The sequence below is a fragment of the Watersipora subatra genome, chromosome 7 (assembly GCF_963576615.1).
Source record: "Watersipora subatra chromosome 7, tzWatSuba1.1, whole genome shotgun sequence".
Classification (NCBI taxonomy): Eukaryota; Metazoa; Bryozoa; class Gymnolaemata; order Cheilostomatida; family Watersiporidae; genus Watersipora; species Watersipora subatra.
This window is the reverse complement of record NC_088714.1, coordinates 47,487,539-47,502,078: the sequence shown is the minus strand read 5'-3', so window position 1 is coordinate 47,502,078 and position 14,540 is coordinate 47,487,539.

The window sequence follows — 14,540 nt, the reverse complement described above, 5'->3', positions numbered from 1 at the left end:
GCTATCAGCAAAAGCATGCAGCATAAAAAGTTGCATTAATAGTAAGAATTATTTTTCATAATATCTTTGTTATAACAGTGTTGTTCAAAATACATAGTTTTTTTATACGTTTAGGCTTACACTAAAATTGCTCAAACATACTTGGTCTTTTTTCCCTTTTATGTTTTCAAGATTCAAAATATACATGTGGCTATACTAGAAGTAAATTTTGAAATGTGGGTTTTTGGCTCTCAGTCAAAAAGGTTCCTAACGCCTGATTCAGTACAACAAAATCTTAAAGCACTGTGTTTACTTTGATTCAGTTGATTCTATTATATGAGTATAAAATGTAAATCAAATGTTAAAAACCACAAACATTAACTGTCACTGCTCAGATTAGAATGTTTAATTTAAAATATTCATAATTATATAGTACCTTAAACTATTAATAGAAATCATTTAATTATTTGAGCATAAAACCAAAATTAAAATGTAAGTGTTAAAAACCACAAGCATCAACTGTCCACTGTTCAGATTAAAATGATTAGTTTAAAATATTCATATTTATATAGTACCTTAAGTTATTAATAGAAATAATTTAATTATTTTAACATAAACACAAATCAAGTGTTAAAAACCACAAGCATTAACTGTCCAATGCTCAGATTAGAATGTTTAGTTTAAAATATTCATAGAGTACATATTAGAGTTCATATTAATATATTAACATATTAATATTCATATAAATCATGGCCAGGTCAGACATAGAATGATCAACACATGGATAAAGCTTGATTAGATCCTAGACATATGCTGATATAACATATGTAGTATATGCTTCTTATCACTTACTTTTTATACACTTTTTATCACTGCAGCTGAAATGATGAGCTTACTGACCATGGTGATATTGTGGCGCACTTCTACTCAGAAATGAATGAAAGACGGATCTACTCAGAAATGAATCGAACATGGATAACATGTAGAAAAGAAGTTCTAATTTTGGTCAAAATCGTACGCTGACTTTCTTATTAGTCCCTTTGTACATAAGTCAGCCACGTTGGGCACAATCTATAAATAGCAGTAGCGAACTCGGTATCCTCACTTTTGGTGTCTACAACAGTTATGGTGGCAGGTATCACTGTAGGGCTTCACGTATACTATTTGGAACAACATTCTTGCTGTCTGCACTTTACTATCAGTGAAACAAAATTGCAAATCAAGTCAAGTGAAACCCGCAACTTTTTTATAATTTTTTTCATGCATGGGTATTGACAAATTCATTTGTTTTTAGCTAACATACTCTCAATTTACTTAAAGTAGACAATGAAATATTAAAATACTTACAACTATGTTGAGTAGATGATAGAGAGGAGGAACTATTAAAAATGGCTGAAACATAATACATGTAACCAAAACTTGACAAAGCCAAAAGTATTGTTCAGAATATTCTCAGAAGTAAACTGGAACAAAACTAAAAACATCAAGTGCAAACGAACTTACGGCTATATTGAGTGGAAGCTAGAGATGGAAGACTAACAGGTAAGATTGGTACAAGATAATAACAACTAAATTGCTTTAGCAAGGACAACCACAGGGGTATACATAAAACTGCTATTTCAACCAAACTAATTACATCACTAGTTTGCGTCAAGTTTATAGACTAATACCTTCCTCTGAGCTTTGTTGCCTGTAAAACTTGCTTGTTAAAAGGAACATGTCTCAAAAATTTTGTTTTGAACCCTAAAACAAATTGCAGGCTTTGCAACTATTGAGACACGATTAGAAATCACTAAATGTCAACCTGGCTATCCATATATGTAAAAGTAGTAGACATAGCTAACGGTACAGCATGTAGTGAATTTTTATATTACTGATTATAAAGGTCTATAAATGTTGTAGTGACTCAAATAAATGTTGTCTTCAAAAAGAAAATTAATTAGCACACAACAGTCAGAGCCAATGCTAGCCATAAACTAATCAAACGTTGCACAGGTTTCTAGGAACATAGGAATCTGTGCAAGGCTTAATTAGTTAATGACTAGCTTATCTGATGTTTTTTGATAACTTAGGAAATAAAACCAGTATTTGGCATATGTAGCATTATTGTGCCTCAGGAATTCCTTTTCATTTTGGAGGATAGATAATATTTGTCTGACCCAGAACTTTCACATGTATCTTACTCAGAAGGAGCAGATCTGCAACTATAGTTAACATGTATAAACAACTAATGAATAGCTTACAGGCATCTGACAATGTGTTACTTATCTGAATACCGGTTGCCTTGAACCTAGCCTGTCTTGACAAGCTGTTGTTTTTGCGTAGTTGTTCCCCCGTCGAGCGGCGAGCAACAACAGCTTGTCACAAGACGTACTGCACCTGATGCATCAGCTGCACTTATAGGGAGTTGTTCTCGTCGGTCTACGCGGCTTGGCTGCGATGTTATGTCGGTCGCTCCATTGGTAATCATAACGGATTTCACGCAAGAATTTATGTAGAAAAAATAAGATTACAACGTTTAACCAAAGACCAGTCTCTGTTGTAAACTTTATTTAAACTTAAGAATGAAATAAATTGGAAATAAAATCAATAAGAACAAAAAACTGAATGATACAAAAATAGAAATAAAACTGACTGAAACTGACGGAAGGCAACAATAAACCACTTTTTAAATTCATATATTCAAAAAGAGGATCCCGTAACCCAGTCAAAACCTTGCACGACAACACTGGCAAGCCGTCTGATAACATAGCCAATACTTTTGCTGACACTTTTTCTTCCATTTTCACAGTTGATAATAGTGCTTATCCCATTCCCCCAACAAACGAAACTGTAGCAAACTCTACCAAAAAGAAGACCAAGGCAATAACTGTTTCCAACGATGGTGTCTTAAAACTTTTAAAACAACTTAGCCCTTCTAAGGCCGCTGGCCCAGATGAACTGAGCACCTCGTTGCTGAAACACCTAGCCTCCTATATTGCACCCACTTTTACCAAGATAATGCAACACTCTTTATCCAGCCATACTGTCCCTAAGGATTGGAAAACGGCTACTGTCATACCCATTTTTAAAAATAAAGGTAGCAAGCAGGCTCCTGCCAACTAACTATCGTCCAATCTCTCTGACATGTGTACTTTTAAAAACCACAGAACACATAGTCGCACACTCCATCCACAACTTTTTAGACTCCATTGATTTTTGCCATGACTGCCAACATGGTTTCCGTTCGAGGAGAAGCTGCGAAAGTCAGTTAATACTCACAACTCATGAACTCATTGAATCATTTGATACTGGAATCCAAACTGATGCCATTATCCTTGATTTTTCTAAGGCCTTTGACAAAGTGTCCCACAGGAAACGGATGATGCTCTCTTGTATTCCCAGATTGAGTCAGCCAGCGACTGTGCAAATCTTCAAGCGGATCTTAACTTGCTCATAGACTGGGCTGATAAATGGTAGATGGAGTTTAACATCACAAAATGTGAGACAACTTCTTTTTTTAGGTGTCGTGAGATCCCCTTTTTTCACAAATATCTCACAAAAGACCAACAACTAACTTATGTCAATCACTTTAAATACCTCAGAGTCATTATAGACAATAAACTCAACTTTAACCTTCACATAGAAAAGACTATAACCAAATCTTTATCCACACTCTACATGCTCATGAGGTCCCTCAAAAGTTGCTCACCCAAAACAAAAACCCTTTCTTTCAAAAGCATCTGCCGCCCAGTTCTTGAATATTCATCCACCGTCTGGTCTCCAAATTTATCCAAGCACATAGACTCCCTCGAGTTTGTGAACAGAAAAGCTTTTAGGTGTGTGTTTAAGTTTAAAAAAATGAGAGGATTTCTGACATCATGTCTGAGTGGTCATGGGCCACACTTGCAGAGCGTCGGAAAACGGCCGACCAAAATCTAAAAAACCGAATAACAAGGGAAGAAATTGCAATACCAAACCATTTTTTCTTAAATGCCCACTTACACAATGCATGTCACAAAAGCACTAAAGGTGCAATCAACACCAATGTTAAAAACACTCCTTTTTGTGTGAACCCTTAACAGCTAGCCCCCTTTTTTCCTTTTCTTTTTTTGCGCAACCCTACTAAGAGCCTTCAATATTTATTAAAAGTTCTTGCCCCCCTTAATCCCTACCCTCCACTTTAACAACAACATTGCCCCAACCAAACTTGAAAAAACACAATAAAAAAAAGAAAAAAGAGGAGAAAGTTGAGATAAAATAGAAAGAAAGAATAGGAAGGAAGAAGCTCAGACTAAGAGTAATCTACTCGTTACCTAATAAAGATATCGCTCTAATGCCCCATTATGGGGCGAATGCCATTAATTGGTTTGACTTGACTGAGCGCACAAATAACAACATGTTTAGTCGCTGTTGTTGCCTAGGTTCTCAAATTCTACTAAAGTTTACTGCTGAGACGGGTCGCTAGTTAAACGTTCTTATCTTATTTTTTCTACATAAATCTTTGCACGAAATCCGTTATGATTACCAATGGAGCGACCGACATAACATCGCAACTTCGCCGCATAGACGGAAGAGAACAACTCCCTATAAGTGCAGCTGATGCACCAGCTGCAGTACGTCTTGTGACAAGCTGTTGTTGCTCGCCCGCCCGCTCAACGGGGGAGAACTCTGCAAAAACAACAGTTTGTCAAGACAGGCTACCTTGAACCCAGCAGAATTTATTTGACAACGGAAAGCTACTATCTGGAGTAATATTAACACTGTTGTTGTCAAACATTCAACAAATGTCTGCAACTGGTTTATTATCAGCAAAAATTGATTCGTAATATTTCCAAGCAGATTGCGAGGCCTTCAGCAATTCCATAACCTATGAGGTAGATCTGAAAATGCAGCCTATAGAAGGCTACCTTATGTACATAATGAAACTATTATTCTATTCTTGAACCCAGCGATATCAAAAACTTAATCTTATTCTTATTAAATGAAAAGAAAAAGCTGACACTTGAAGACTACTTCTTCAGTAAATGATTACCTTTTAGAACTTTCAAGGCTGTGACTAGTTAGAACTACAACTATCCGCAGATATTAAATGTATGACATCATTCCAACTGTACCAGAGCAACAATCTAAGGAGCTGTTGGAGTTGAGTATGAGAAATGTTATGTGATTTGCTCTCTGCATGGTATGAAAGGTAGCCTTACAATTATAAAGAAAGTAGTTACTGGTGCTTAGTTACAAACACTCTAAATAGAACTTGCAAGAATTAAGAAATGTTTAAAAAACATGCTCAACGCCGTATAACTTTTTACACTTACAATCACCTGATATCAGGCCCGTATTCTCTGGGGCGGCTGGCCGGCCCCAACTTTTTAGGAATTTTTGGCGGCCTTACAGTCAAACTAGGATAACTCGCCCTCGGATTAAATGTAAAATTTTATCACGAACACTTGGTTAACTCGAACGGATTTGTTTGATCAGTTCCCATGCAATGATAAATTGCTTTAGATAACTCGACCTCAACAGCATTAACTCGAACAGTTATTTGCCCAACGGCTACGGGAACCATTTTTATCACTGTAGAGTATCACTTTATTCCAAGCCATATAGATAAACGTCAACTTTTAATAGTTATTGGGCGTCATTATTATCATCATCGGCAAAATATTCTTGTTAATGACTTTTATAAAGGTTTGCAAAAGGTCAAGTTTTAACAAACATCCGCTTGGCAATAGCCCCGCGAAAGCGTAAAAACCTTAGGATGAACTTAAAATAAAATCGGCAAAATTGATCCTTGTTGAAACGCTCAAAAGAAAAAGATGTATTTTTTCTGAGCATTTCAACTGTGGTCAAGTTTAGCCTATTTTAATCAGAAAACATCCTGGCAGTCACATCACCTAAAACAAACAAAGCTCAAATAATAGAAAAGATGGTTATACTTTCCAATAAAATTTTTTAAAACTTTAGATGAGATGCCCGGTTGCGAATTTCTTTTTCCAAAACAGGTTTACATATGGCAGTAAAATTTTGGCTCCTGATTGGTTTTAGTAATTGAGTTTTAGTAATCAAATCCCACATCATTACATTAAAAGTCAATAGTTAAAATTAGAGAGGAACACAAAATTCCAAAATTTCATTCAAAATGGTTTAAATTAATGAGTTTCAAGTGAGCGCCTCTTACGTTTAAACAGCACTTTTTGAATGATAACATAATTTTTACCACGTTATTTAGAATTTCGTGTTCCTTTCTAATTATAACTATTGATTTCTAACATAATGATGTAGGTTTTGGTTACTAAAACTCATTTACTTAAACCTATCAGGAGCCAAGATTTTACTGCCGTATGTAAACCTGTTTGAGAAAAAAAAATTTCGCTGCCCGGTTGAGGCCCTACATAAAATAAACTGTTGAGGGGGCTGACACGGCCCCTCCAAACCCCCAGATGCTCATAACTCGTCGCCTAACATTAGCCACCCCAACTTGCTTAGCCGTCCCAACTTGCAACCAGGAATACAGGCCTGCCTGATATGACTGGACAACATGTAAGTAAATGAATGACTAGACACAGCAAAAGAGAAAACAAAGTAAAACACAGCTTGAGCTGATGGTTAGGTTGCTTCTTCTAACTGTGGAGCTTGTTCAATATAAAATTATGCTATAATATACAACTGCATTCTGTAACTCGTTCTTCTGGTATGATTATAAAACCGCCAGAAAAACTAAGTCGCTGAATACAGTGTAGCAAAGTAAAATCTGTTGTAGTTCGGTTTAAGTATTTTCAAGTTAGCTCTAACAGTTATATCAAGCTGTGCTTAAGTTTTACTCGGTAAAAATAACGACAAGCGTTTCTCTCAAAGCGCTTTGCATCCTACTTTCACAGTAAGAAGGGTATTCGCGCGGCGCACGCTTATAAAGTAACATTTCGCTCTCTAACAACAACAATAATGCAATAATTGGCTTCACTGTTTGGTAATAATCACCTCGAACCTCGAATAGAACGGGATCCTGTAGTCAGTTGGAACGTAATGTAGGCAATAGGATGGCTGTGTTTTTACGACAACAGGCATACCTTTTCTTGACTGAGCCTGAGTTTGCTACTGAATTCGTCTTTTCATAATTGCCTTAACAGAAAGTATACTGGACAGTTTGGATTTCAGGCTTGACCAACTGGAAAGTCCATTCAGTTTCGCTATATATGTTTTTATTGGAATGTGAGGAACTGTGCAAACGGGTAATTCTAGGAGGTTCAATCATTGCGCTTTGATATTTCGAATCATTTTTTAGCTGTTAAGTAAATATTGCATAATTTAAGATTATTAAAACATTGTGGGGCTTGTAGATCAATTATCATAGATTATAGCTAACCAACAATCTGAATAATTTCGAAACTGTTAGCGCGATGTTCAGAGAAAATGTCTTATGAAGGCCTTTATTGATTTGCAATTTTTTTTATAGAATTTTCTAGCCAAAATACAAAAATAATAGAGCAAAAATATTTAAATTTACATGTGAAAAAATTGTTTTAAGCGGCTGCTGCTCGTGTTGTTGTTTTAAATCTAACCGCGTACAAGTCGGTACAATTAGCAAAATAAATATGCCTATCAAGTTTAAACCATAGGGAAGAATATGCTCAGAAGTTCAACAAAGTCATTATACTTGTTTGTGAAACCAGATTCAATTCACATTTTTTCTGATGCTACAAGTCTTAGCTGTGTCACAACTTAACTGAGTTGCTTTTGATTACCTACATTTTTGCTACCAGGTAGCCTATGTGTGCACTTGAATGTGAATACAAAAGTTACTTGCTGAAGAACTAGTAGTAATTCCAAAGCAATTGATGTTAATTTTTTATTGCGTTGCTTAGCAGTCTGACATTTATCAATGAATTCTTTTCTTGTATGGCGCCTTACAGTGCCTCGCCTTGCGCGTTCACAACTCGAGTTGTACAACTCGAGTTGCACAACTCGAGTTGTGAACACGCAACGCGACTTTTCAAAAGTAAGGTGCAATATATTGGTATTACGGTAGCATAACCGTAGATCTAGTTATATTAACAAGGGTACATCAATAGGCACCCGTTAACTAATAGAAACTAAACTGTATGTACTGTAAAACTAGAGCTAATAGCGAATTATTAGAATTATACTGTGCCGAGTTTGCAACTCGAGTTGTACAACTCGAGTTGTGCAACTCGAGTTGTACAACTCGAGTTATATTTACAAACTCGAGTTGTACAACTCGAGTTGTGCAACTCGAGTTGTACAACTCGAGTTGCAAACTCGGCGCAGTATAATTCTAATAATTCGCTATTAGCTTTAGTTTTACGGTACATACATATAGTCTGGTGGCCACAGGGCATTTTTGTGTCGTTTTTTGCCAAGGTGGCACGACAATGGGGTATAACGAATCTTAGATTTAATGGATAGAATAAAACATCTCCTAACTTTTTTATTATACCTACCGGAATTATTCTTGTCAAGCAGTGATTATTTGCCATTAAAAGATGGGTAGAAATGCATAAATGAGATTTCCCTTGCGCCATGCGCAATTAGCCAAATCAGCCAATCAGCTAGGTAAACATAAATCTATGCATTTGTTTAATACGGGGCGTATTTGCATTTACTGATAACATTTGTGCCCTTAGTCTGTTTCCGCTGTTCCGTAACTAAAACTGCCGTATACGTCGGTTAGTAGTAGCGCAAATTTAGTATCTTCTATCTAAATTGATTACCACAGCTAGCTATTATCAGTTACATAATTCATTATAATCAAGTTTTACATGCTAAGAAGTCAACAAAGTTTTACTAACGGAGAAAAGCGATACTCCAAAGTTTTTATGAGATGTAGAGCACCATCTACAAACAGTCAGATCGCAGCTCGCAGTGTTAGTCGTATGTAAATGCCACACTGAATGCTTGAGGAAGATTGCTAGTGAGTCGAAATAACAAAGAGCTTCTCAAGTTGCAAAGAATCTCAAACCCCTGAAAAAAATAAGGTGAGATGATAGCAAACTCATTTACTTAATATTTATGAATAATTAATCAAAGATTAAATGCATTGCTTTATTGAAAATCTTGCGTTTCCTTCACTGTGTACTGTAGTCAGTTGGATCAATGTGTGATAGGTGTTGATTATAATGAATCAAACTCTCAAGTCAAACTTCTCAGTCCAGATTTTACATATTGGTTACAAACTATACAATAAACTAATCTCTGTCGTAGGTATTGTTGCTGTGTCTTCAGACACTCACTGTTTCATACACTCAATAGCTTAACTCAATTTGTTTAATTTTTAGGCTAAAACGGTAGCACTACATAACATTATAAGCTACTTATATTACTTATACTTACTTATACTAGAATACCTAGATTGGGTATTTTTTTAATAAACCAGTAATACTGGACTATTTGTAATATAGAATGCCTCTGCTGATTTTTATTAAGACTTAGCTCGCCTATTTACAAAATTGGAGACTGTATTGCTCTTTGAAACGTCAAACCAATATCAACACAAGGTGTAGTACCTTTATGCAAATGTATGATTGTTATTTAACTGATGGTTTGGTTAGTTTTTAGTTACTATATTGTGTCACGCAGAACTTATCAGTACTGTATTATTGTGTTATTACACTATATTCTATTGTATTGTATTATAATAGCTGTATTATGTTGTATTGAACTGATTTGAATTGTGCCATAGGACTGATATGTTGCATTATGTTGTGTCATATTATATATATTAATACATATTTTGTTGTATTTTAATCAATTGTATTATATTGTATTGTTATAGCACTCACATATCAATTATTACCTTACAGAAGTATGCGATGTATGAGTTAACTAATTATTGTTGTGGTTAAAGCTAAAGGGGGTACATCTATTACTTTTATGTAGGGCTATGCACATTGCGTACACGTTCAAATCAGTATTGTAGCTCTTCCTATTTTCAAGTTTTAAATTTATTGCTACATGTTTTGATAGATCGTTTTTCGGGTAGGTTATGATCGATAAATATTGCACCATAAATGTATGTCAGCTCTTATATGTCTATATGATCATTTTGTATTTTGAACTCATTGTCTCTAATGGATGCGATTCTTTACATTGTAGTCGGCCGCCAGGGACTTGATATGACAAACATTTCTCGCCATCACCTTAGCCACTGATCTGCCAGAAACCCTCTTCATACTCGTTACATTGATACCTGTACAACTACTGATTGACAGGCTATACTGTATACCTCATTGGGTACACTGGTTGTGACGCAGACTAACTAACAAATCTAATGTAAACTTAATCTTTTAAATGAAATTATTATTATTAAAATTATTTCTTTTTTATTTAACTGACATCAATATGCGAAATTTATGGCTTAACTTTAGATTTATTGTACTGGTAGCATGTTAAAACCATGCAGTATTTTGAAACCATGTATGGTTGAAATGTTGAATGTAACCAGTATGATGGAATGTGTGGTGCAGTATGTTCGATGACAACCAACTTTCTGGATGATTAATTAATATCATGTCTTTGTATGGGTATCTTAGTAGTTATGATGACTAGTATGAAGACTATGAAGACTTATGAAGACTAGTATGATTATTATATAGCATGTTTACCACAGTACATAGTCTGTTTATCATGATACATCAAAAACTGTTAATTGTTTCTAGAAAGCATATTGCAAAGTATTTAATAAAACTATTACATAATTATAATCTTAAAGCTCATCATCACCGTCTAATTGATTACCGTCCTCAATCTCGTCAGTCATTTCATTACTGCACTCTACACAGCCGCATAGACTTGCAATCTCTTTTTTTTTGCATGAGCAACTGGTCCATTGGACAAGCTGCCTAGGAATAGCTCTTTGCTCATCAGGAAAGCATTGCCCAGAAATCTCATCATCATCTTTACTCCAGACATGGTTTGTGGGATCTGGGGGCACCATTAATGGTTGAATTTTCCACTGCTGTATTGCTGCTTAGTAATTGACCCTCATTAAATGCCGACGGAGAGAACCCTCTTGGTGGAAGATTTTTTCATAAGATGTCCTTGATGAGAACAACCTGTATCTGACGTCGGCTTCACTTGTAGAATCAGACTTGCCATAAAGATGCAGTGTTGAACGTGTTAGTGCATTGAACAACCTTTTATCTAATATAATGTAGTAGTTGATTATATTGAATTATGTAATCCATGACAGCTAGCTTTGGAAATCGGTATAATTACTAAATTAAAGTTTTCGATCATTACTCCAAACGCCTGCGGTCGCTCGATGAGACAGGAAACTGACAACAAACCTAATTGATATCGGGGTAATTTAATACCCCCGTACTACAACATGAGGTAAATGTTGGTCTACGGCTCTGATTAGCTGGTCCGACTGACTGCACACGGCGTAAGAAAAAATTTATTTTTGTATAACTACTCATCATTTAATGGCAAATTACTCTTAGCTTATCAACTAAAATAGCGGTAGGAAACTAAATTAGTAATGAATAAATTAGAAACATGTTAAAAGTGTCAAGTTACCATAGACCCCCATCTTCTGCCACTTGTTGACACGATAATGCCCTGTGGCCACCAGACTAATAGTTTAATTTCTATTAGCTAACGGGTGCCTATTGATATACCATTGTTAATATAACCAGATCTACGGTTATTCTACCGTAATACCAGTATATTGCACCTTACTTTTGAAAAGTCGTGTTGCGCGTTCACAACTCGAGTTGTGCAACTCGAGTTGATCAACTCGAGTTGCGAACACGCAACGCGAGGCACTGTAAGGCGCCATATTTCTTGAGTGTGGAGTTTTTTTGCCAACATAAGAATTGGAATTAAGAACTTTACTAACTGTATTACAAATAAAAAACATGCATGGCGATTAATAACATTACTTATCCCTATATCATTTAAATGTTCGAGATTTGCAAGCAACCATCACTGAGCTAGAACATCCCAGTTTCATCGTCTCTTGATACATAAAGTCAAGGCAGACAATTATTGTCTAAATGCTAATGGTATAATGTAAACATAAATATATACTTCGCTTTTGATTGTTGTTTAATGATATGTATTTTTGTACAAATAATAAGCAGGACCAGGACTAAACACCAACTCTCTAAACCAGTCAGTCAATAGATTCCAGGTCTGTTGGAACTTGAAGGTAAGATCTTCAAGCCTAAAATGATAAAACTACATGTAAATCATAGAAAATTACACGACATAAATAGTCTCATAGATAAATGTAATTAGATGCAAGGATGTATCTACCAAGGTTTATGATACAAGTGTATACTAAGTAATACTAAGGGCATTCATTATGACAGTGATATATAAAACATAGTAGAGTTTATATCAGGATAAACAACAAGGAAATACACATATATACCAAAAACTCAGAAGCAAGAAGTCATTGAGAATCTGTTAACGTCACAGAACTGCACTCCAATGATGCTATAAATTATTATTTAACTTGCTGATGGGGTTGAGTGGAGGAGTAGTGCAATGTCGGCCTACCAACATACGTAGTTTCAGATTCATTGGAAACAACCTTTTATGAAGCACTTTTTTGTTGCCCATATTTGTTCTTGAGTTAACAATTTTAAGATTCTCAAAGTTTTATAAAATGATACATAGATTTAATGTTAATTTGATGTTCGTTGAACTAATCCAGGTTTGCTACAATTTGCAGCAAAAACTGTGTTTTTCACATATAATACAAATTGAGTTGTAAGCATCTATTCATTGCTAGCTTGGTTTAAATAACGGCTTTGGGGTTATCAAGCAGTATGTTATAAATTGGCAAATTTATAAACTAAAAAACAATAATAATATATCACATAATGAAAAGAATTATTAGAAGGCAAGTGATATATACAATCAAGATTTATAATAATTGCAGGAACCAAAATAAAAACACTCGAAAATATTTATTAGGCATCTTAGCTTCTGCGCTGCCGCTACATGTTTTAGTCTTACTATTGCTTTCACTCAAATCTCTTTTTTTCGGTTTCCAAATTTATATTAACCCTTTTGTAAGCGATGCGACATTAATTTCCCCCGGAGTTTTGAGCATAGAGACATTTATGTCCTTCGGCAAATCCCAAAAGCCGTTATTCATCAACCGTTTTGTTATTGGCTCTTTCTGTTTAGTTCATCAAATATTCTTTTAGCTTTATATTATTAAACATAATCTTATTTTGTTTGCTATAATAGTCAGTCAAACCTAACAACACGAACAAAGTTCTTATGGTTACCACTACGGCGATCAACTACCACCGAAACATCTTCTATCGCGAACTACTACTACGCCTAAAACTGCTATCGAAACGAAACAATGGCAAGTCAAACGAAACGACCACGTCGAAAAATTGCTACTAGAACCAACTACGAGGAAGATATTGCTGATTATGTGGTTGGAACTGATGAATATTGTTCTAGTGGAAACAATATTGATGCCAATGATTTCGATGTAGAGCCAGAAACCGGTATCAATAGTGATGAATCTGAACGTGCCGACGGTCGTGATCCACGACGACGGTGGGATCATGCAAAGATGCCTGCTTTAAGAAATATTACATGTAGTGACTTCTATGTGTGTGAGTTACATGTATTTTAACTTTCATGTAGTTATTTCTGCAAATAAAAAAGTTGTGACGTTTTATGTATCCCTATGTACAAATTGTTAGTCGTTTAGCAACTATATTCACTCTGTACACAAAGGTTTAATTAATATACTTGCGGAAGGGTTAACTGTCACCTAATTTAAAATCTTTTCCATTTCTGCACCAGTCAATATCAGTCAAAGGTTAATTTTTAGCGGAGCTAGTACTTCTTTTGGCCATAATGAATAGGCATCTCATCTCATGTTGTACTCATAGCTTAAAATACATGTTATTAGTTGTTGTCTCTTGTGTGGCGAGGAGAAGTTTGCCCAAACATTTTTAAACATACAGACAACTTTACGCTCTGGTGATACATATAACAGGCCAATGATTAATATTAACATCAAATTTCAATCCTGACTGAGTACATAAATATTAAGTTGTTTTGGTAAAACATGGATTACTGTGTATAACACCATTTAGTTCTGAACGTTAAAGTATTCAAGTTTTTACTGTAGAAACAGTAGATGCTCCTATAGCATAAGCCTTTTAGAATGTAAATTTCAATTAACATAATCTTTTAATCAAGTTCTTAAATCCAATTTGAGTAGCACTAATCTACTTGTTAGCTCTAAAAATATCATTTGCTCTTGCCGCACTCGGGAGAGAAAATGATGTATAGGGGTATCTTTATTTTATAGATACTTGTACCATGGTAGTCTAGTATGCCATAAGAGATTGTTAGGTGTGTCACTTAAGCGCTGATAATAAGTAGCTGCGCAGTTATTCAGAAAAACCCAAAGGCGGTAGATTGGTGCAAGTCTTAAAGTGTTGTTCTACCAAGCTAAATGTCATGAGTTGGAGTCTCGTTAAAATCCATCTTTGCGCAGTCTGCGTTTATTAGCTATAGTGCAAATAGGTTGTGCAGATTATTATGCTCTCTATCATTAAAACAAATAACGAAGTGGT